Here is a 24,059-nt window from a genome sequence, read left to right as displayed (position 1 = left end):
AATTGTTGTTGTGGTATTGTTGTCGCAAAAATAGGCCATATGTAAAAGAATAAATAAATAAATATTATAAGACAATTTAACATAGATCTTGTTTTCTAGAATAGCGCTAAGTTACATTTCGCATTCACCAATCAGCGTGAGTGATCGTCAAGGTCGTATCAAAATACTCGTAAGATAAAAACCGTAACAAGTTGTTAAATCTGAATAAGACTTCTAAACATATATATGATAAATTAGGGCCTATATTGTTTCTCATACAGTTTTAAGTCATAATGTATTGTTTGTCCCAATTTTCGTTAGTCATAATGATTGCCATAAAACAAACCTAACCTAAATCATTACATTTGACTTTCAATAATTATGTCAAACAACGAGGTCCCGATAAAATGACTTTAGTAGATTGTTAACCAAGGGATGAAAGGCACTCAATTCTGCCGAGGTATTTTGGCGCTCGAACGCAGTGAGAGCGCCAATAGTCCGAGGCAGAAATGATGCCTTTCACCCGAGTTAAACACTCTACTTTTCATTTCGAATACGAGGAAAGTAAAATGCATGTATTTTGTTAAAAACATGGTTAAGTATACATTTTTATAGTATTTCTTGAGGGTACTTTCAATTAACAATTCAGGCAAAAGTATCGTTATTTATGGAATGGAGAGTCAAATGTCAAAATGGAAATTTTATAACAAATCCATTTAAAAACTCAAATTTCAATTGCGTATCGTAAAAAAATTAAAAAAATCGTACTTCGAACGTGAAATGCTCTAGTGCAGACACGTATCATTTTCTGCGCACCTTTTAAAACAACAATGACTCTCTTTCAGAGCATGAGAAATGAAAAATATATTACCTACTTGTAATTTCCCGTACAAACAAAGCGAAACGCAAAGTGTGCTTATCTGACACAAATTACGTCTCTGAACCCACTTAAATCAGTCTTAATACGAGCCTAAAGCATCATACATTTCTAATTTCTTTTAGTCTAGCTACAATCTTTCCCGCATTCAATTTTCGTCCCTAGACAAAATGCCGTATCTCCATACAACTTTCGTAATGACATACTGTGTTTTGACTTTAGACGGTATTGTATTCTCTAGAGTAGTGAATAAGCCAGATTCACAGATTAAATACGAATAACTAAAGCAGACAAATCATCAAAGCCGCTATAAGTGACTATATTAAAATACATGACTTATACGGAACTTTTTTAATTTGTTAAGTCAGTTGTGAATGTATTTTCTATCGTACGTAATTTTTGTGATGTTAATAATATAACGCTACAATGCATTTTTCTTCAGAATATCTATCTCTTTCTAGCAAATAATTATAAGCTACCGGTCTATATAACGACTGTTATAATTGGTATTGGCTTGTATATGATTATTCTACCATTTTGCACATTTACTAAACAAATCATGTTAATTACTCATTACAGTCATTACGCATCACGCACAATACAGTTACGGTTAATTATCATCGCGCGGAACGAATTGCAGATCGTGGACAATCGCCCACTAATCAAAATGCGGGAACAAATTTTTACTGACGTATCAGTGGTATTACATAATCCGCGGCCGAAGCAGCACAGCTTAATATTGCACACTCTAATTATCCTGGATTACGACGTTACACCTCCGTCTGAGATGCCGTGAGATTGCGCCTGCTGAATTAATAAGCATCGTAGGTCGTGTAGGAGGTAAAAACTAGTATGGTAAGAGATATTTTTGGGGATGAAAACTCGAAGACTAGACCGTTTCGCTACTACAAGAACTATATGTATAATAAAAAAACGGCCAAGTGCGAGTCGGACTCGCGCACTGAGGGTTCCGTACTTTTTAGTATTTGTTGTTATAGCGGCAACAGAAATACATCATCTGTGAAAATTTCAACTGTCTAGCTATCACGGTTCATGAGATACATCCTGGTGACAGACAGACGGACAGCGGAGTCTTAGTAATAGGGTCCCGTTTTTACCCTTTGGGTACGGAACCCTAAAGATAATGAATAGTGAATAAATTTTTCACCTTATATGACGGTAGCGAAATGCCACATATTTTGACTAAGGTGTAGAGTTTGTGAAGTTAGGGCTTGTAAAGTTATTTAGAAGCTTGGCTCTACAACAGATCTAATAACTTTTTGACAGTACGCCTTATGGTTTCATCTTGGCAACATTTTACATGAAAATGTTTTTGGTGGGATATATTTTTCCCGCTGTTCTATGCATGCAGTGTTTTGTTTGTGCTAAACAAAATTAATCGCCACACAATGAATCCGCAAAAGCCGTTGTTTTAAGAACGGATGAAAAGCCATTTATAACGCGTTAATTAATACTAATGATGTTATACAAAGCGAGCAAATGAGACAGGGTGACTCGCCTTTATGCTAGTGATCTGTTTTAGTTAGAGCTTTAGGCTATTTCTTGACCGAGTCAAAGCAAAGGTCTCCGTTTTAGCTTTGGTAAAAATGCTTTCGTATGTCTCTCCGGTTGTTTTCTTCTGCAGATCTTCGAGATGCCACTGCATTTCTTAAAAATCTCCATGATCGCTTTCGTTTTATTTACAGTAAGTGACGCGTACGAGATTCGCAATAAACACTTAACAGTGAGTAAACAGGCCCCAATGTGAAGATTAGCCACACTTATCCCGCAACCTGCACACTTACACGTAGTAACCTTATCTGCGAGTATTACAACATATTATTCTTCTAAATCTACAGGCCAATTCGAACGTACCTGATAGTAGAATGATATTTGAATCATGTTATTTAGTAATCGTGCGTCTCGCCCGCGCCTACCTATTGCCCAAGTACGAGCGATATGCACGATACCTAAGTAACACGATCAAAATATCATTGTAATGTCAAGTTACGTTCAAATTGGCCTGTTACTCTTTATACATAGGTACAGTCCTACCTAATGTTAAAAACTTATATTAAAAACAGTTAGAAAAGCCTTTAATAAAACCGTTAAAATTCCTAGTTCACTTATCTTATGAACAAAGTTTAAACACACGCCCGAAGTGTTCAAGAAAAAGAAAATTTTATCCAGAAGCCATAACTTTGGTTAAAAGAGTACTCTTACAAAGAACCTTCTGCCATGACTACGTCAAAAAGTTACTCCTATCTTTGCGATGGCGATGCGCGAAGAATTTCAAATGCGGTAGTACCTTATTCTTAAGTAGAACTTTTACACCATATAATATTTTTATTTTAAATCTATCACTCTTGCATATTCTCGAGCAGTAAAGAGGCAGATAACTAAATTAAGATTTTCGCGTTTCCCGGTATGCCCTTTGTAAATAAACCGCCTTGATCCGCATCAATGTCATATTTTATTATCTGTGAAAACTTGTCAACAAACAGTTTAAAGCACAGTATGTACTCTATGGTTCATGATAGGTGCTAGTGCTACACTCTGGCGGCAGAACATTGCAGTAATACTACCTATTAGGTTGCCCTTTTAAAAACCTTCCAATTATGTCATGGGTGTGTTTATGAACGTTAAAAGCGTATAATAAAAAATGAAACGAAAACCCACGCAATGCCACATCCATCCTCAGAAACATTATGCGTCATATCATTTTAAGTTTTTCCATGAAATTGAGTGCGGGGTTTAATAAAACGTCTTTCACCTCCACAAACAATATGCCAACTTTCACTGTTTGTCTGCACGTAAGGGGTTTTTTATAGTTTAAGAATAACATTGCTAAAGCTTTTGGGAAGGAAAATGTAGGTGGGAATTTGCACGTGTACAGTCGCCATCAGATATATCGGAGCGGCCGAGGTGCTCACAAATATCTGAACACGCCTCTATTGTCAAGGCGCTAGCTAGGTGCGTGTTCAGATATTTTTGAGCACCTCGGCCGCTCCGATATATCTGATGGCGACTGTACCAGCAATTTGAAAATATAGTCTAGCGAGCCATTCGTTACCTACTTAAATAAAAAATAAACATACAAAAGGCAACTGTCAAATTTACATTCCTAGGACCACTTGCACCATCCAGGAAGAGATTTAGAATTTGTATTCCAGGAAGTGTTTATTTTGCGTTGCTCTGTAATAGGAATCCACCGTTTTACGAAAAGCTTCAAAGTTAAAAAATAATGAATGGTCCCTATTCATATTATCTCTTACATTGTCTTGTCGTATGAAATCCAGAAGGGCGCCATCTACAATTAGCTTTGTAGGTACCTTCTTATTTTTGCTCGTCAAGTTGTCTGAAGTTAGGCGTCAGATTCGGTCAGATTAGCATATTTTAAAAGTGCTCGCACCTGCCAGCCGTGAAGTTGGGAAGACTCGAGCTGTTTGCGGTTTGCCACAGTTGTGGCTGTTACAGTATGTCAGGGTGAAGTATGAATTAGACTTAAAAGAGTCTTTCGTGTGGACGTCGTAAAAACTTTAAAGCCTAATTTTCATGCTGGGCCCTTATGTATGTTCAAACCTTCTACTTCTTACGGCTTGTATGATGAAACGTTTTTCAGAACGTTTTTAACTCGTCAGTCAAAGCTTATGTTGAACAGGTGGAGATTTTACTAACGTAGTTGGATCACATTATGAAGAAAAGTTATCGTGTATCTTTTATTAGAGCCACATAATTATGTGAATATCTCTGATGCTTAGAGCATGTGAAGATACATTGGGACCAACAACGCTTAAGTGATGAGTACTCACTGTTAATACAGCTGACCAATGTGAGTTATTAGTATTTCTATTTGTACATGTAATTTTGAAAAAGAATAATCGACGACCGACGAACATTGACGACCGGTCTGGCCTAGTGACCCTGCCTATGAAGCCGATGGTCCTGTGTTTGAATCCCGGTAAGGGCATTTATTTGTGTGATGAGCACAGATATTTTGTATGTATTTAAGTATTTGTATATTATATATATCGTTTGTCTGAGTACCCACAGCACAAGCGTTTTTGAGCTTACCGTGGGACTTAGTCAATTTATATAAGAATGTCCCTATGCTATATATAATAGATAGCGAAACAAAATTGGGCTTATTCAAAAAAATTAACATAAAAAGAGTCAGGAATTCAGCAAAGACTCCTTCGTTTCTCACAGGCGATAATATTTCTTCTCCTCTTCTGCGGATTTTAAATTACTTTAATTAAAACTTTCGGGCAAATTCAAAAACGGCTTCGTATAATAAAATTGTTGATTGAGGCATATTCATGTGAAAATATTGAAAAACTACGGAGCCGCAATAATTAAAAATAATCTCAAGTTAAAAATGTAACATTATCTAACCAATACACGCAAACGATCTTCCTAATTCCGGATACGAGTTAAATTTATAAAACAATGGAATATATATATTATTTCAAATCTCTAATACAAATCAGCTTACCTGCTGTTTACGTTTCCACTAGGTACCCATCGCGTTTGCGTCGCTCTTCCCTGGTGTTAACTCTCAAATTATTATACCGCTGAAATTAGTTTGTTGAGTATTATTTAATTAAGGTTAATTATGCGTGGTCGTTGTTTTGACAAATTACGAATAGTGGACAGTAGGTTTTGTAGCCCTACACGTGCAACAGGCCACTTAAACATTTATTTTATTCTGTTTTTAGTAGTCTGTTCGGAAAGAGTCGTGGAATCTGCGTGGAATGTATTGGACCCCATACTAGTACTATTATTTTTTCTGTGTCCATATATTCCACGACTCTTCTCTTTACGCACAGACTCTATTTGTTGTTCTAGCGGCAACAGAAATACATCATCTGTGAAAATTTCAACTGCCTAGCTAACACGGTTCATGATAGACAGACACACAGACAGACGGACAGACGGACAGTGGAGTCTTTGGGTAGGGCACCCTAAAACACAGCAAATGTGCAAATTAGGTAAACACATGCAAGCGAGTTTGCTACGTAGCGACATACTTAAAATGTATACAGAGTGGTAAAAACCTTAAATTTTTAAAATGCACTATTTATAATAAGGAAGTTATTTGTTTGTTTAATATACTGGGTGTGGCCTGTAATACGAGCAAAAAATTTAACTCAACTCCTCATACTTCCAACATTTGTTTAGCGACTTTTAAAAATAACTTGTGTTAAATTTTTAGCACACTAAAGTTTATTTTAAGATGCAATGTATTGCGAATTCTGTTATGTTTAAGGCGTGACAAGAAACGTCAATCACAATGATAATGGCGTACAGTCGAAGGCAAAAATATCGATCCATGCAAATGGTTCAAAACTATGTGAACACGACGTTATTGTCTAAGGTGTAAGAGCTTACACATATTTTTGAAACTTTGGGAATGTATATATTTCCAAAGTAATATATTTATGCTTATTAGGGCATTAATAATATATTTATGCCCTTGACTGTATAGGTACATTGAAGATAATATTTATTTTGTATGAAAAATAGAAACTTCATAATTATTAAAAGTTATTGAACAAAAGTGTCACCGTTTGAGGAGTACAGTCTATATTTTAATTATTTGCTCGTATTACAGGCCACACCCGGTATATATTTACCTACTGGTTTTAGGAGCATATGACTAGCAAGAAATAATATTTTTAATGTATTAATTTAACTCTAAAACCACGTTAATATAATTAATATTCTCTTAACCTTATTTTAGCTCTAACTTATAAATATATTCATATGAATATATTGAAATATTGAATAATTGTATATAAATCTATCGAATAGACTTATAATTCTTTACAATTGCATGTATAAAAATACATCGTTCACTCGCATGGGCAGTTTATTTCGACGTTCATCGAAAGAAGCAGACCGCCATGAAGAAATTTTGCGTGTTGTTCTTGATCTGCGGGCTCTCTGGCAGTTTCGCACAGTTGTCCACCAACCCTTATTCAGGACAAACTGGGAACTTAGCAGCACAGGCCTTTGCGCCGGCAGGGTCTCAGCTAAACGAGTTGGGGATAAATCTGCTAAACGACTTGCTAACGGTAACAAGAGGCTTGCTAAACGAGTTGCTACTAGTAATCAGAAGCGTCCTAAACGAGTTTAGAGACAGAGGTGTACAAGTACTAAACGAGATGGGAGTCAACGTTTCAGGCTTCCTAAACGGGCTAGGGATGCCGAGGCAAAATTCACAGCAAAATGGTGCACAACAAAATAGCGCTCAACAAATCAGCCCTATGCCAGATGTGTTGCGTTTGCTGGTGGATGGTCTGGTGAATGGAATAAGCCAGGGGCTAAATTTTCAGCCCTTGACCTCATTCACTACAACTCCACTAAGTAAAACAGACACTCAATGACTAGATGATTTGGAATTAAAAAGTGTAATGAGTGTGGCTTCACTGGTGAGTATATTTTGGTGTTTCAACGCTTATATTAATTGGACCAATAAAACCAAACCAGTACTAGTAAATGTCAATAATCAACTGGCTCGTGAAGATATTCAAGGATCCCAAAATAATATTCTAGTTATGTTTGAGTTTTGAGTTAGACATATGGGTATCATATATAAACATTAAATCATGCATTGAATGTCGACAGATATGGATATTCCAAAAAAGAGTAATAATAGGGTATTCTCCTACTAGTCAAATTATTTTCTTTTTTAGAACTGTCAAAACGATTTGCTAATATGGAACATATAAAACACAATGACGTCACGGTCAACTCACCTACTTTCTATATTTCTATCCGATTTATTAAATAAAACTTGTGTTCAAAAATAACTACTAACTATGTTTTTGTAATAATTATCTGGGGCTTTATTTCAAGCACCCTATTTAGCAACACTTACGCTACTGCAATGCTTATCGTGGCAACTTGCTTACTGTTGCTACAACAGGAAGTACTTAGTTCTTATTTAGTAGTAATTAGTAATTTTCCGCGGTACATCACAATATTAAACGTTTACCTTTAATTTGGTTTCAGATTCTATGTACGAACAGGGATTGCTAATAACGGTATGGTAACGATCTGGTGACCCCAGAGTACAGATCTTCTTTCTTCGCAACGTTCTAAGTACTTACATATAATATCTAGCCACCCAGAGGCCTACAAAAAGATCTCCCATTCCATTGTACCTATTTAGAATATTTATATATTTTGAAAAATAAAAATTGTAATTGTCTCGGCATGTTTTAATTTGTGGGCGGCTAAAACCTAATCTGCAATTTTGACTTAAAGGTTGCTTTCGGTTGATTTTTTTCTTGGATCACAATTTTTATGAATAATTATTTATATTGATAGTTTATTATAAAAGTCGGCCCTAAGTCTAAAAGTGTTTTTATACATCTGTGTGTTTGCAATTAGGTATTTATTTTATTTCGAAAACTTCTGGGAAACTTTATCGCCTCGAGTTATTGGAATACTTCAGGTTCTGCTACAAATATCCAGTCGCTTTTACCCACTATCGAAGTAGGTATTTTTTCCCTAGGATTACCTACCTACCTATTTTTTATATTTTTTTCTTTATAGTGTTTGTGATTTGAAATTATGTATATTACAGATCCTTATGTCTATGTTAAGAAAGGTATACAAAAAAAAAATCTCATCTCTCTATCACTGCTCACAGCTCATCACACAAATAAATGCCCTTGACGGGATTCGAACCCGAGACCATAGGCTTCATAGGCAGGGTCACTACACATTTGGCCAGATAGGTCGTCACTATCTATTTGATACTCGTACATACTGATTGTACATTCGTGTAGGATGGTGTAGGGTATATGTTACATTATGAATGCCCAGTGAAGTATAATGAGGATAATCGCCGGTAATCCAAATCGCTTTGCGTGTGATTATGATCAGTTAAGTGCAGGCATTTGCTGCATCATTATCATTTTTAAGATGATTGATAAATAACACATATGTATCTATGTTAATGTCAGTCCATCACAGGGCATTGGACTGAGGTATGTTCGGTGTTTTTTCTGTGATCTTAGAGGTATGATGATGATGCTCTCGTGACCGATTTCGGCCACAGCGACTGTGTGCTCTGGAGTAGGCAATATTTAATTCGCGTTATTAGAGTGTAGCTGATCCACTCTCTGGTGCGCCCTTAGGTGGCTCACGTACCGTATATTCTTGCTAAATACTCGAGCGCATTTTGGGCACGTCAGCACACCACCTATATAGTAGGAGAAGGTAGGAAATTGAGGTTAGCGGCCGAGCCTTAAGCTCATCTCGTTTTCTGTCGAGTTCACTGCAGCGTTCAGTCTCAAAATCGCTGACTCGATCATGAATAAGGCGCCGCCATTCGGGCCGCTGCACTGCCTTCCGCTCCCACACCGAGGGCTCTAGTTTGCATATCTTCATATCCTCAGAACATCCTTATATCTTAAGTACTGACACTACTTTATTATTTTATTAAGTCGAATAAACGCTCGTAATAATTTGATCCGTTTTAGAGGATCTTCGACTGGAGCACTAACTGTACCGGCTTTATTGATCGAGCGCGCGACGGGTATCTACACGTCGAGGACCAAAACATGTCGAGCGTTTATTCTAGAAGCCCGTTTAAAAATCATTGAGGTAGACCTATGTCTTTCAGTGCTGATTTGATTTTTGGTAGATTTGATGATGATGAGAAACATTTTATTAGCATAAATAGTAGCAGTAGAGCAGAGTAGATAATTAATTATAAACGGAAATAGATATCATACACCAAAGAAAATATCAATTGATTATTGCGAGCTACTCTTCGATAAAATTGTAATTTTCAAATAATAGCTTCTACCTGCGACTTTTTTGCGAAGAATAAGTGCTTCGGGTAACTAAAGCGATACTTTTTGTGTTAAAAAATATCCTATTTTCTTCACCGGTGGTTAAACTATATACACTCCAATTTTCATCTAAATCGGTTCAGCGAATTACGCTTAAAGATAATTTGAACTTACTTTCTCATTTATAACATAAAGTATCATCCCGATTATCGGGTTCAAATTACAATACAGGGAAAAAGTAACAATAATATTAATCCTGTCACATTTTTCAGTTTGTAAAAACGACAAATAAAAATATGAATAAGAAACATTCACATAAACTTATTTTGATTTTGAATATCAAAGACAAAAAACATTTGTTTAAATAAAAAGTGCGTTTTTACTCAAGTGTATAAATAAAAGAGTGCTTTAAAAATATTACGGCAGAATCGGATGGATCGGATTAATAGTATATAATTATACTTTGATTTAAATAAACTTGGATGCTTATTGGTTTTATGTTAATTACATGTTCTGGAAGTAGGTAATCGAGATGTAATATTTATTTTATTATTCATTTACATATATGGAAGTCTAAAGGGTAGGTTATCTTTTAATATTTTGATGATTATACCTGTTGTCATCTTTACACCTAATAGAATACTGTTTTTTAACTTAAAATTTCATGTTAACTAATTCTAAGTTTATATTAAGTCTTTGATCCAAGTTAGTACGAACTTTCCAACGAAGCAAATGGCAAGGGAGCTAGAAGTCGGAACTCTTAACAATAATAAGTTAGAATTCTGTGCTGTGCACAGAAATACGTATCTAAAGTGAATTTCTAAAACACATACGTCCTTTCACACTTGATCGAACTAGAAGCTAGAACATGAAGCAGTAAGTTTTCGAAGTTGCACAAATAATTGATTTATTTAGTTGTGCATTTCAATGTATTTTAGAGTGAAATTTTGAATTCAGTTCACCTTGCAGTAAATATAGGTAACCATTTATTATATAACTAGTATCGCCAAAATAATTTTTCTGTCCTCCAAAAATTTAAAAAATGCCCTTTAAGCTCTCTAATATTTTAAGTTTTGATTTGACTCTAAGAGATGTGGGTAGTTTATTACGAGTAATTAAATTGTAGACTAATAAAAGTTTTAACTCGGTTCAGAGCTTTTGTTAATTTCAGCCTTTTGAGATTTTTGAACGGAACCATAGAAAATCAAGTCGTATGTATTTCAGTAATGATATGATGCGGTTTTTAAGGGATATCTGGTCTAGTAGAAATTTGTTTCGGTTATTTAATATTGTCCCATAATATTTATTTATCTTTACCAGCTTTAATTCAATAAACAATGACAACTCACCCTTCAAAACCAACACACACTCAATATTCACTTCGCAAAATTAAAAATTCTCACTTTCACCTTTAGATTACACTTACGAAAAAGTTTTCCGTAATTTTTTGCGATAAGCGACAACTTTCCGCAAACACAGTCACCCGCGCGAATGCTCGCGGTCAACTAACTTGCCAGCCTGTCTCCACTTTCACGAAATGAACTGAAAGGTCCCACTCAGAAACAAAAGAGCTTTAAGCTAATTTTATGATAAAGGATAAGGGAACTTATCGATATGTGACAAAGTTCATTTTTACTTGTGTTCGATTTTGTTTTCGTAGTACTTCGTTGTTTGTTTGGGAGGGTCGCAGAGGCGGGAATGAGTGTGTTGAAAAAAAAGAAGCCAACCACGACTCACTGAGTTAAGGCTTTGGGGCGGGTTTTCACTGAATATCTTTAATTAAAACGGCAACTTTGCTTACTGTGTAATGAGTTGAAGTTGCAAAAATCTGAAGGACGAAGTGGCTTTGAAAACTAATGAAAAAGAGTGTAAATATCATCTGAGATACCCGGGCTTTCATGAAGTTTTGTTTCTAGCTGTTTTCAGTGCAAGTTTTACGTGAGTTTTTCGAGTAGTAGACTTATATTTAGAAGATTTAAACGTATGCTTCAAATATTTCAGTGCTTCGTAGGTCATTCAAACTAATAAAAACCGACATAGACTTTTATTTCCTACATACGAGTAACTAAAAAAGCCAAATACGATCAAAGATCAAAGGTACGATATTTTGAGGCGCTCTCTGTTACAGTAATTATAATAATCGATCCATAAAACAGTGAACATTAAATGAGGCATGCCTATGACTAAAAAGGTCACGCAACAAGCAATAGATAAAAACATAAATGTTTCTTCGACAGATATATCTGAACTATTAACTTCTTCTTTTTTCTATATGATGATAATTATAATTGATAAAAATATGCTCTCCTGTGTCTGTCTCCATGTCCTTCCTCAGGCCTGAAACTACATCTACTTATACCAAATTTCATCTTAATCGGTTCAGCAATTTAAGCGTGAAGTATGAAGAAGAAGGTAACAGACAGACACACAAGTAAATGAAGAAAGTGTGTCTGTCTGTTACCTCTTCATACTTCACGCTTAAACTGCTGAACCGATTAAGATGAAATTTGGTATAGATGTAGTATTACATCACAGGAAGGTGATGTAATAGGAATAATGAGTACATTATGTTATACCTATCCAAACGTATATTATTCCCAATTTAATAAAAAAGTAATTCAATCACTTGTACAATGTGTGGCCAAAAAAAAGGAAATAGGAGCAAAAATTAAACTGTAGGCTGTACTCCTCATACCGACCAACATTTGTTCAGCGACTTTTAAAAATAACTTTTGTTTTGATTTTTAATACACTTTAAAGTTTTTTTCCAAGACGCAATGTATTGCGAATTTTGTTATGTTTAAGGTGTGACAGGCGACGTCCATCACAAAGATAATAACGTACATTGAAGATAATATTTATTTTGTATGAAAAATACAAAGTCTAAAGTCTTCATTATTTTTAAAAGTCGCTGAACAAATGTTGGTCAGTTTGAGGAGTATAGCCTACAGTTTAATTTTTTGCTCCTATTACAGGCCACACATTGTATATGCTATCCTTTCGCTAACGCTGTGGTTACATGACGACCCTGCCGGGATTCGACACTGGATATTTAGTTTTTTTTGTGAAATCCAAACATCTATATGGAGTTCAATAAAGAATTAAGAAACGAAAGAAAAATATCTAAAATTTAGGCTTTTCTGGAAAGTGCATGGTTTTCATTCCACCTCTCTACCTACTTAATTTTTTCTCTATATTTTTTTTCTTTCAGTGAGATCAGCAATAAAGATCATTATTAGGGTTCCGTACCCAAAGGGTAAAAACGGGATCCTATTACTAAGACTCCGCTGTCCGTCTGTCCGTCTATCTGTCATCAGGCTGTATCTCATGATCCGTGATAGACAGTTGAAATTTTCATAGATGATGTAGTTTTGTTAATAACAGCAAATACTAAAAAGTACGGAACCCTCGGTGCGCGAGTCCGACTCGCACTTGGCCGGTTTTATAGAATATTTTTGATTATGTACGCATTAAAAAAAATAACCTAAAATATTCATCTTATTGAAGTCTTAATCAAAACACAATAGTGCGCAGATACATTACTTTTATAAACCTTGATAACATTTAGAACAAATTCACCTTGGCCTTTTTAATAAACAGTCGTGTTTATCGTAACACACACATAAAATAATACTAACACATATGTATTGCTTAACTATGTTGTTATTACCGGCCAAAACCACAGGATAAAGTTATAGTTCAGCACAGCAAGATTCAATACAAGGACTTTTTTATACATTTTATATCTTAAACATCTTATGCGTACAAGCGTATGGCCTACCTGCTAATCGAGATATAATTATTAGAATACAGCATCCATCTCTTATTGCCGAGCCGTGTCTGAAAGTGACGTATGGTTTGTCTTCTCGCGCGACAAGTTATCCATCGTAGGCCAGTAGGGACATTTAATGTGTGTTGCCCTGTTGCCTCATTTGTTTATTTACAGAAAATGGAATGGAAATGGACAGTACCATTATATCGATCTTCTTAACTGTTCTTATACATCACTTTGTATAATTTACCACTATAATTTTTTGACGAATTTTTAAAAACTGCCCCTTCTCGTGACGCACGCTCGCGACCTCATTATTAAAAGGCAAGAAACACGTGCTAATAAAAACCAATACTTGTTATTTAGATATTACGTAACTAAATCTATCAATTTTACATTTTTGCGCTAAAATCGTTATCGGGCTCTTAAAAGCAATTACATCCACAACAATGATATCCACGAAAATGTTCGTGTCCGTGTCCGTGACCAAGATAACTCTGCATGGCATTTGCAATGACAAAATGTGATTATGTCATCATTACTGTCAAATGTCTATGAAAATATTACGTTTATAATGACACTTACTTAGATCTGTTCAACTCTACAACTAGCACAAAATGTAGTCCGTCACCGTCAACACAGTGCATCCTTAAAATTTCTGGCAATCTTACTGACTACAACACAACATACAAATAAATCTACGAAATTCAAACGAATATAAATTGTTTTCTTTTTTATTGTCACCACATTAACTCATCAAAAAAATCCCACATCTGCAAATTACCTTAAAGACCTCGTCTCTATCTGAAATCAATCTTCAGATGAATCAGATTAAACTTTTCAGAGCCCAGAAAATGATATTCATCCCTTTCCCTCCAAGGCGTGGCTTATCGCTCACGCATGCGTATGGAAAACTTCTTAAGTATAAGAATCGTCATTTTCTTCTCGAGTTCGATAATACATGAGGATATAATACAGGGAACTATATACTTTAAAGGTCTGTATATAAGCCTGGATTCCTTTTATGCCAGCCTTTCTGTCTGGCGTTTGGATGAGATGAGATACTATCTTATTTGACGTTGGGAGGATTGAACTTTGAGGGTTACAGTTTGGAATATTTCTTTTGTTATAAAATTAATTTCTTATAACATAATTAAATATAACATCATTATTATGGATGTATTTTTTGTTCAATTGGTTGGAAGATTTTTTATAGCATTTCTAGTTTTTAGACAGAGGTCCTCTATGAGTCGAAAAATTTGCGAGAGATATTCAAAATGACCTGATCATTTCGAACACCTCACTCGCTTAGCTACCGTCTCACTGATTGTATACCCTGACAAGATTTTATTTTGGCCTTCGCTATGTTGCGGATTATCAGTGGAACTAATGTATTTTACTGGCAAGGAGACTCTTTGACAACAAATGTTGGAAGTCATCGAATATCAACATGTAAACAAGAATTATGATGAATACAATAAAACATATACTTACATCAATAAAACGGCTAAGTAATGTTTTGAAATGGGAAATTTTTAAATGATCAGCCGTTTTTAAAACTGATCTGCAAAAAGAAATATCCATTAAATAATTCGGACAGCATACAACAATTTTGCTGGCAAGATATAAACAACTCTTGTTTAGCAAATAATTCACAAACTGAACATTATAACCAATATCGATCTGCTTCTGTTATAATTTATCTGCTTAATATAGTTGATCTGCAGAATTATTATTTGGTCAGCACGATTTAAAAATTGGTTAGTAGAAAAAACATGTCTAAGCAGTTTAGTTGAGACGTATGTATATTAAAGGAATGGTAATCTGATATAATATGGTGGCTAACGTTTGATTTAAAAAATCGGCAGAGTTGCAGGCAGAGCGAAATCAGCCCACGTGACACGATACTACACCAACATTCTCAAGGTCACCAAAATCTCAAGGTTTCCAAAATATCAAGGTCATCTAAAACCGAATCAGAGCACCCCACTATCTACGTGGTCTTGTCTGTCCTAGCCCTAGAGAGTAATTGCGAAAACGGAGGCGCGGAGGGAGGGCAGTCCTCGCCCGCCGTGACGGAGCGTGGGATCGGAATCGGATTGCTTGGAAGGCGACCTGCGATACTGTGGAGCCAAGTGTAGTGACCGTGCTTCGTCATGCGAGGGCTAAACGGCTGCTCTTCCTCAGCGCCGGAGCTACCCAGATCCAACAGCTTCACCCCGCCGCAGTTGCGTCCCGGCCCCCTCACCCCTCACCATACGGTCAATATTGTAAATTTTTACCCTTGAATACACCTTCAACAAAGAGTTATTTGCGCCCATTTTGTGAATGGGCAGTAAGTTTTTTGAAGAACGAAATGAATGGGAAGTAATCAAATGATGGCCAATATTTTTTTTGTTTATAAAATCTGCCGATCAGCAAAGGGGGTAAGTTAGGTTGGTTAGACATTTGCTGATCAACGTATTTTTCAGCTAACCAATTTATGCGGATCAGGTAAATTACAATTTACCTGATCCGATGATTACAATCCAAAATGAAATAATCCGCTTACCCACTGATTGTTTAACAAAATTTTATTAATGGTGGATCGCTTACTGCCGATCAAATAATTAATTTGACAAGCAAATCAATTTAAAGCAGCTCAGTATGACATTAATTGCGAACTGGTTTAGAAATACTTGCTAACCTTAAGTTGCTGACCAAGTATACATTTTGGCTGAGCAAATATATAAATTTTTGTTCATCAAAAATATTTTGCAGATCGCTTAAATGACACCATTTTGAAATTAGTCGTTGACATGACAGGTATTGACATTTTATTTGACTATACATCACGTACACACATTATTGCTTGTTACGACACTATCACAGTGTTGAATAGGATCGTATGCCGCTTTACCAAATTACTATAGGCGTTAGACACTTCTACAAAAATGTGTCCACGAAATTCTTTTGGACGAAACGCTCTTTGCATACGCTCTACGCATACTTTTAACCTCAAAGTTATCAAAGATAATCAACGATGTTCATTTTATTAACTTGCTGAGACTTAACATAACATCGATTTATTAACAAAAAAAAAACTGTTAGCTATTAGGTACCATTGCCCATTTTTCAAAGACAGTCAGTCAATTACCGTCGCCCACTTCGTCGCCTCGTTCAGATATTTATGATTGTCTGTTAATATAAATAGTGGTCATGATTTTTAACTTTTATGGAGTAGCTAAGTGGGTTTATTTGTGCAACGCGTACCTACGCGGTGAAAATTGTTAACGAGAGTCAAATAGTCGACCGAAGGCTAATTTCGCGAACATAAATTTTAATCCCATTTTAGTGTAATAAAGAAATTGGTAATTCATCCAATAGGTGCCCATTGCTATTTAAATTGAGGCAAGTGACATGGAAAAAAGTAACTTAAGAAAGCTAATTATACTAACCCGAGCGACCAAAGCGTCATAAATTAAATTGTTTTCTAGTACCTAGTCATGACCTCAAATGTATAAAAAGGAAATACATAGAAAAATAAGATATAACACATCTTCGTGAATCCTATTATTTTAAATTAATAAATTTATTGAAAGAAGTGAATTCATTGTGTGACATCACTGCCTTCGTGTCTCATACTAACTTCACAGTAACGAATAATTTCGACATTTCATAAAGAGTATTTGACTGCTTAGTACACTTTACTCTGGAATAACCCTGAAACAAGTTCGAGACTTCTGTTGGCATTTTGCCATTTGCAATGCTCCTCGAATCCAATCTGTTCAGATTAGGACTGTACTATTACGATACAATACGGGACAGACTATTGCTTCCAATCCATCCTTTTTTCCGTTTTTATCACTTTTTATTTGACGTAAATTCAATTAACTAGCACCACCCAGGGCTCGGAACCGGTATTTTTTTTAAACTCCGAAATAGCCCAATATTTTGAATTTTTTTATGCTCATTACGTAGGACTGAATCATGTATTTAGGAAACAATTTTGCATTATTAAAACGTCCCATTAAAAATGATATTATAAACAAAAGAACGAAAAAGAAAGTAATAATACCGGTATTTTTGTATGGAGCAAATACCGGTTTCCGACCCCTGGCACCACCTAACACGCAGTGATACTATTGTTTGTGGGCGGATAAATTAAACCTCTCGTGACAGTGAAATACTTATATAGTTTTAGCACTTCAGTGTTTACGATATGAACATATTAAATACGTCCTACGTGCTTTTGTTGTTGAACTAAAGGTACCAAGACAAATTTCTACTGAGACATGAAACTTTTATAAATATTCTTTTCTAAAAATTAGAGCAAATATTTATGGTATTTATCGCAAATTTTCTTTTATATAATAGTTGAGTAAATTTAATTTGATTTCCCCTTCTATGAGTACTACTTACTTAGGTACTTACTACGTTGGCTCAGCGACCCGAAATGAGACTTGGCCTCCGACATAAGACAGTGACTCGAAGTTCGCGCAGATCCGCCTCTACCATGTCGCACCAGCGATACCTGGGGCTTCCGATAGGACGTCTTCCTGCTGGGCGGCCCAGGTATGCTCTTTTCAAGTTCCGATCTTCATCGATTCTCTCAAGATGGCCTTCTATGAGTAAAATTTGCAAATCAATAACTGTTAGTAACATAATACCCATAAACATGGAACCCAGTCAGTCGGTACAGCTTTATTGAATTCCATGTCTGACGCAAATACCTCCAAATTTACTCAAAGCTTTTCACCAGCGTCGCAAAATACATTCAATGGCATCCTAGCGCTACAACTGAATACGAATTCATATATCAACTTATTTTTCCAACCTCTACTCTTCCCAAGCATGACAAGGATATTCAACTCTATTATACTTAAATTAAGGTTTCTTTTATTAAGACGCGACTAAGTTAGTAGGATTGGAAAGTTACGACGCGTATTTCGTTACTGTTAAACGTGACATATCCACATATTGCGAAGTTCGGTCACGGATGCTCTGCGTTCCGCTACTGGGCGAGAGGTGGCGCTGTAGATTGACAGTGAAAATTGGCGCCCAACGTGTGACTAGACGGTTTCTTTAAGCAAATGCGGGAACGTGTTTTTGACTAAATGGACAAGTTTGCGAGGTACAGTCTTTATGTTACATCTTATTCTCTCTGTTTTTGCTACTACTCGTCGTAATGTGTAAAATGTTGTGCTTTGTGCTGTGTGTGTCTTGCGGATATGTTTATTATGACTGTAATAGATCGTAAGGCCTATTACTTATGTCAAAGTCACAAATCTAGACTTGACTAAGTAATGTAATATGTCATGTCTACGTACTCTTTAAGCCCCAATTAGACGGGTCAAAAACTTACATGCGATTTTCTTTTGATGCGTATTTGGTCGATCTAATGAAATCATTGTAGGTACTCTGCAGTTAGCAATGCAATTTCTCGCGCCATGTAAATGGGGCTTAACATATTAAAAGATACAATATTTAGTAGTCTCGTTATCTATCACTTAAATAAATTAAGTAGGCCTTCAATTTGCTTACTCGTAAGTGCATGGTGCCTTATTGTATCACGTCACTTTCGTCCAATTACGATTGGTAACAGCCAAATAACCTCCGTTATCGACTATAAATCTCATTACATTCCAAAACAAACTTCTTCAAGCATAAACAAGCGAATGACGCTTTCCTGTAATCAAGTCAAGGTTCAAAATAAAACACATCAAAGTGGTACGCGGGGCCAAGTTGAATGTGGTCGGTTCAAAATGCGGTTACGGTGCAAAGTCGACCGCGATTCACTTACAGACTCTTTCCCTAGGGAGACTCGTTTTATCTCCGGATTCCCCAACATTCTTCAGTGGATGAATACATCAAACGCTCGTCTTTAATCGCTTGAAAATTCTCAGGGGAACTTTGAACGCTCTTTTGTAGGGAAAAGTATAGGTAATAGGTTCTCTTCGGTTAGTTAATATTTTATAATGTTGGTCGGAAGGTACTTTCGTTATAAAATGTAAGTGTAAATAAAAGCTGTGCATTTTTACTAATATAATTTGATTTAATTAAATACAAAGGATCGTAATATTTTAAAGTTATAAACTCATAAGGGTTGGTGCAATTTTTTTTACAGATATTAATATATGTGAAAAGACTTCTGTTACTACCAGTATGTGAAGTTAATGATTTATTAATATGACGTTAGTATGAGAAAAACAACCTGTGTCGTCCTAACGAATCCACCTCCTTTAGATGATGATGATTGTTGATGATAACAAATTAATTGAAACAGCTAAAACACGTTTTACCATTTTTTTTTAATACTTTCCTGAAACCAGTATTAGTATTAGAAACATAAAATAAGTTAAAAGCACCATTTATGATAATTTAAATAATATGTGTATTACTATAACAATTATACATAATTTATTGTAGGAAAAGTACTAAGCTTCCTACAAAGTATTTCTACCATACAAAATCTCGAAGCAAATCTTATTATAAATTAACCTAATCAAATCTCCACAAGATTGTTTGCACAGGTAAATTATGCAAACAGGCCACAATTCTCGTTTTCCTCGGTATATTTAGCTTTAAGAACGTTGTAACGGAATAATAAAGACGTCCTCGCGCTTTGCATTCCGCTCACGAACTGATTTGAATTTAGAATTCTTGCTCCGTTGGCGCTAGTGTTGCTAGGTTTTGTCGAGTTTTACACCTGCAGCAAGGCATTAGTTTTCTGTTGCGTTTCTTATAACTTTTTTTAATTTTTAGATTGCATTGAATGATAATAACTTATTCATTTGGAGTTTAGTTGGATTAGTATGTCGCGGTCTAAGGTTATACTTGACGTCAAATCTTAGACTACGACGAAATGATTTAAAAGAAAGCTGCTACGAAATAACTTTAATTAAGTATATATTATTAAAGCTCTTTTTCCAGGAACCAGGAAATTCTGCAATAACTTTTCACGGATTGGGTGCTGACTAATTAAGGCATCACCTCCGACAGTCCATGAAAATGCTTTCAAAGCAAAAATATACCCTACCCTTAAAGTGCATCCTCCAATGTTTAATATTTTCATGAAAAAGCCGGGAAAAGAAACTTTACCTACGCTGTCTGCGGCATTCAGAAACTTTTTAAGACCTTATCCTGCTTAAGAGAGCAACTTATCTGAGAATTCTCGCCTCTTACGTCATTTTTGTTGGCCTTCACAGATTTAAAATGAAACAGTCTAAGCTTCTTGGATTTTTGTAACAGTTATGGCATTTTATTCTTATGCGATTGGGCGGTTATGTTATAAATAAAACTGCCTTAACTCATAACACTTTCAATCCACATAGGACTTCTTAATACCAGAATGGCCGAGTATTTTAAAGGACTGTATTTAAAGTTGTGCTAATTGAATAGGAACTTCTAGGTGAAAGAGACACGCTCGAGGCTGGCAACTTTGAAAAATTCCGCGAGTTTGACATTAACTTAATAAAAACTATGGCGGAGTTCTGAAGTTAGCGACTTCAGAACTGTTTGTGTCGTTTCTGTTCCGTAAATATTTTGCTTATGATTTTCTTTAGATATATGGTTTTACTTGAAATTATTTACAAAACTGTGTGTGAGGTAAATACTGCATTATTAAAATAGTATTGTGATATAACGAACATTAACCCCAAACATAGCTAAAGAAATATAATTATTGGTGACTTTAATGTATTAGGAATTATATAAAACAAGTTGTTTATAGATCAGATACAAAATTTAGTTTTTAGTGCGGTCAGAGCATTTTTTAAAGGCTTTCCTCAAGGATCATATATAAAGACTGTTCACACACACCTTTTATCCTTTTAGGAAGCTAAGGCTTAAAGTCTTATGAAAACAAAAACGTCCCAAACTATGAAACAAAATTAACAAAAACAAGATTACTCGCAAATCCTTCGAATCAAACGCCGGGCGGTAAATAAAAAATGGGAAACAGTCCATTAATTCTGCATTCATTATACGTTTTCCAGTAATACCTACACTTAAAAACACACCCTGTCTTGTAACTGTTAAGGTTTCTAATCCATTGTCCTGTTTTAATCTTGTTTCTTTTGCTCTCCTTAATTTGAGCCAGTCACTGCATTAACATTCCCACGGTAAATCTACTTAGCAGTTCTAAGTAAACAGACCAAACGTTAAATATTTAAGAATATTTATTTATTTAAACTTTATTGCACAAATTTACAAAAAAGAGTACAAATGGCGGACTTAACGCCTTAAGGCAATCATTACAACCATTGGGCTAAATAGAAACAATTTCATACAATATTTACTTTTAGTGCAAAGCTTGGTGCAATTAATTTTTTAGACCACGCTCATAAATCTCATAATTAAGTGAAAATTATAATTTAGGAACCTACAATCATCCCGCTACATTTTTTTATTTGTTTGAGGTCTGTCGGTGTCGATGTACGATTGTCAGTGGCTAGGCCCCCAGGTATCCGAAATTGATTTCATGCAGCGAACGTCCCAGTGCAATAATGCAATCTTACTAATATCATAGCACATTTAACGGTATCCCGCAAACGAAGCCCCATACGCTGTATACATACAGCACTCAAAACCTTAACATGCAAAATGATGTACAACACAATTCTTACCAGATGCACCACTATTTGTAGACCTATCTTATCTTCTTCTTCTTTGGCTAAAAGGTCTTATTGCTCGAGGGTGAAGGTCTTGATAAAATGGTCGCCGGTAACTAACGACGTAGCATGGTTCCGGACATTCGTCTTGCTGTAAGCGATTCGCTCATTATGAATGCTTATAAATTGTTATGAATATGTTAGCCCGTTTTGTTGAGGGTCTAGAGATAGAGAGAGAGAGTTTTATATTCGGATGAATATTTTATGAAGTGAAAATTTTTTTAGCGGCGCTGTGCACTTTTGTGATGGGGAAAAAATGTTAAACTCGCGACAGATTTCGCGTCAGGTCACGTTGGACACATTGAAAATTCGTAAGACGGACACGTGATCTGATCGAAATTATGGATGGAAGTTGATTTTTCTGAGAGATAAACTTTTTAATGTTAAATAATTGTATAGTTCTGAAGTGATAAATTTTTAATGTAATATAAATTGTTATGTTTGTGTACGAATGAATATTATAAATGAATAATTGTAGAAGATATTAAAAACCTAAAGTTGCATGGGGCATCGTCCCCAGGACGCTTGCTGCGTTTCCCCGCTGGATTGCCAGACTTAGCCGCTGAGCGAAATATTCGCCCGCTCGAAAATCGCCAGACACCCAGACAAGTTTATTTGAAATTTCTTTCACAACTTGTCTGGTGTCTGATGACCATGGCCCAAAGGTTTCGACTGCAAGCGCCGCAAATATGTAATTCTCTTTTAAACATGCATATTTGCGGCGCTTGTTAAATTGGGCGTCTTCTGCAGCCGTCCCCGGTTTCCGGGCCGAGCGCTGGACGTGGGACGGAGCCAAAGTATCCACACAGGTCACATCCCACGCCAAGGATCGCCCCAAAAACCAAGGCACAAGCGAGCATCCGTCGGGTCTTTTCCCATCCGCCGCTGACAAGCCAGCTGGTTCGAGGGTTGCCGGTATGTTAACTGTACCGAGAGCTCTGCGGATCAGCTCATTGAGCGCCGCGTGCCTGAAATTTCGGCCCGCACTCGACTGGCAAGATAGTCCATGGCGTCCGAGGGCGTCGACTGGGCCTCCGCAGCGGCAGCAGGGGTGCGGTTCACAGGTCTTTAGCCCCAGCCTGAGGCATACGGCCACACGCAGTGCGGCCGGGTCCAAAAGAGATCCTATGTTCCGCGACGGCAAAGCGTGTAACCAATGTCCCGACTCTGGCTCAGATACTGCCAGTAATCGAGCACGCTCACTGGGGTTACAACTGTCGTTCAAAAGTGTTTTGTGGGCTGATTTTATATTTACCAAGTCCCAGGCAGCTTGGCTAGTTTTTTCTGTAGGTGGGTTCTCACCGGGAAATCTGGCTCCCCATGTAGACTCCGCTTCTGCCAAGCCCGTCACTATCAAATCAGTGGGATTGAGGACGTTAAGAATATCACTGATGAGACTGACGGTGCTATGCACAGATGAGAGAAAAGCAGGGAGAGCCAGGTCCCCCGTGGAGCGAATACCCAGCCCGCCATAATTGATAGGCAGAATAGCTTGGGACCAAGTTTGGGGATTTAACGAGATGTTAAAAATTTTGCAGATTGAATTTTTTTGAGTATTGTCAATAAAAGACGTCAGACTGGGAAATTTCCATATGGGGCAGCAGCGTAGAATATACAAGAATTTAGGTGAGAACAGGCACAAGCGCAAGATGTAAAGGGCTATGTGGGCGTTAATTTTAAAAAGTAAGTCCGAACAATCATGGAAATTGTTTAATTTTGAATTTATGGCTGGAGGAATGCCATCATCGTATATTGGTGCGCCAAGTAAGGTAAGGGATTCACGGGTTTGCAAGGTAAAATTTGGCGTAACACGCTCAAAATTTTGAATAATGTCAGCCTGGGCGCTGGCAGACAGCTTTTCTGAAACAAAAACCTCACACTTAGTGAAGTTGAGTATGAGACCTATCTCAGAAAAACGCTTAATAACTGTGTTAAGGTCACTTAAAACTGAAGATGCCATCCCTCCTAGG

The 24,059-nt window shown here is 36.3% G+C and overlaps 2 protein-coding genes across 2 annotated transcripts in view; one reads left to right on the top strand and one right to left on the bottom strand.

Moving 5' to 3' along the window:
• LOC134747272 (carbonic anhydrase-related protein 10) overlaps nt 1-11,562 on the bottom strand; it is a 50,603-nt gene extending 39,041 nt beyond the window's left edge. Inside the window, exon 1 of the mRNA XM_063681892.1 lies at nt 11,016-11,562. The gene's annotated coding sequence lies outside the window, so the exon portion shown is untranslated. The remainder of the gene's footprint in view (nt 1-11,015) is intronic.
• LOC134747281 (uncharacterized) overlaps nt 1-24,059 on the top strand; it is a 183,297-nt gene that overhangs the window by 87,897 nt on the left and 71,341 nt on the right. The gene's annotated exons all lie outside the window — the stretch shown is intronic.

Source organism: Cydia strobilella, chromosome 14 (assembly GCF_947568885.1).
Source record: "Cydia strobilella chromosome 14, ilCydStro3.1, whole genome shotgun sequence".
NCBI lineage: Eukaryota > Metazoa > Arthropoda > Insecta > Lepidoptera > Tortricidae > Cydia > Cydia strobilella.
This window is presented reverse-complemented; position numbering and strand designations above follow the sequence as displayed.